The sequence below is a fragment of the Plectropomus leopardus genome, unplaced genomic scaffold, assembly GCF_008729295.1.
Source record: "Plectropomus leopardus isolate mb unplaced genomic scaffold, YSFRI_Pleo_2.0 unplaced_scaffold23874, whole genome shotgun sequence".
NCBI classification, from domain to species: domain Eukaryota; kingdom Metazoa; phylum Chordata; class Actinopteri; order Perciformes; family Serranidae; genus Plectropomus; species Plectropomus leopardus.
This window is the reverse complement of record NW_024625907.1, coordinates 1-1,658: the sequence shown is the minus strand read 5'-3', so window position 1 is coordinate 1,658 and position 1,658 is coordinate 1. Positions and strand designations below refer to the sequence as shown.

Here is a 1,658-nt window from a genome sequence, read left to right as displayed (position 1 = left end):
ATGGATATTATAGGGTTAATGCAGCAAGTTACCAAGTCACATTACTTTTGAGTGCAAAGTTACTTCACAATAAAACATTTTTGGCTCTGGTTTGTGTGTATTTGTATTTCCTGTGTGTGTGTGTGTGTGTGTGTGTGTGTGACATCACCTCCTCCCCACCGGCCCATGAGTGCCTCTTCTGCTCCTCCAGCTCCTGTATCCTCCGGCGCCTCGCCGCCTCCTTCGCCTCCCTCTCCGTGTTCTCCTTCATGAAGAAATAATTTAATTTAGCATCATTTCACGGCTGCTGTGTCTGTCTTTGACCAGCAGGTGGCAGCAGAGGTCCGCTGTGCTCTGTATAAAGTGGCTGCAGGGACACTCTACCGTACTTAACCCTTTAAAACCTGCAGCGACATCACTTTTCTTGTGCAAATTTCAAAAACATGGGGAAAAAACTGTTTGCAACTTGTACCTTGACAGCATCAGAGAACTTGCAGCAGAAGGTGTTGAAGATGCTGAAGCAGTCGTCCAGTCTGAACGTCTCTCTGTCTTCACAGAAGAAGTCCATGAGCTCGCTGCCTTCCCTCTTCAGCTGCTGCCGGCTGCCGCGCAGCGAGCACAGAGACGAGGTGGCCGACTGACACACGAACAAACACGAGTGGAGGCGTGAAGACAGAAACACACAGTCACTGTACTGCAGTGGTACACAACTTACGGCCTATGGGGCCAAACCTGGCCCCCAACAGGGTGCCAAGTGGCCCCCAACTGTTTTCTAAATGTCAATAAAACCAGAGTGATTCACACTGGGAATTGTTTGTCTACTTTTAGTCTCCATAAGGTGTCAGAGTGAATAAAACAGCATCAAAATAGAGCTTGTTGATCGAAAAAAGTGGAGGATCCCCAACACCCCCGACAGAGGTCCTAGCTAAGACACTAATGTCCTAAAATTATAGAAATTTCCTGAAATCCTTGAAATGTGCTAAAATCCAGCAAACGTCCTAAAATCAGGGAAATGTTTTAAAATCCTATAAATGTTCTAAAATATGAGAATTGACCTTAAAATATAGAAAAGTCCTAAAATCCTTGAAATGTCCAAAAATCCTAGATGTGTCCTTAAATCCTAGAAATGTCCGAAAATCCTGGAAAAGTCATAAAATCCTAAAAACATCCTAAAATCCTAAATGTGTCCTAAATTCCGAGAAATGCCCTAAAATCCTGGAAAGGTTGTAAAATCCGAGAACTGATCCCCCGCACCTCCCGACAGAGGTTCGAGAAACGTCCCAAAATCCTTGAAATGACATCAAAGAAATGCCCTAAAAGCTTAGGAGCACCCTAAACTCATAAACATATGGGGCCGCTGTGACTGGCCCCTGGCCTCCTGTCATTTTGTAAAAGTGGCCCCCAAAAAAGCAGGTTGGGTCTCCCTGGTGAACGGGGACAGAAAAAAACTGTACAGAACTTTGCTTGGATGTAATTTTTGCATTCAGAAGTTGTACTTAGTGCAGTATTTATTTCTGTGTGTTTTACCTGCAGGAAGCCGTCGAGTTGCTGCAGCAGCTCCGTGTCTCTCTGGATGTTCTCCTCTACTGAGCGCGTGCGAGACGTCAGCCACTGCAGGTCAGCGTCCAGCGTTTCCACGGAGATCCTACAAAAACAACAATACTGTATATTTTAAATAT

The 1,658-nt window shown here is 45.1% G+C and overlaps 1 long non-coding RNA gene across 1 annotated transcript; it reads right to left on the bottom strand.

The window, feature by feature from the left end:
- Positions 1–142: 142 nt before the first annotated feature.
- Positions 143–1,620, bottom strand: LOC121966290. Its single transcript, XR_006107572.1, has 3 exons — positions 1,507–1,620; positions 452–616; positions 143–244 (listed from the first exon to the last, which is right to left on the bottom strand). It is a non-coding gene; the product is annotated as an uncharacterized LOC121966290 (long non-coding RNA).
- Positions 1,621–1,658: the final 38 nt, after the last annotated feature.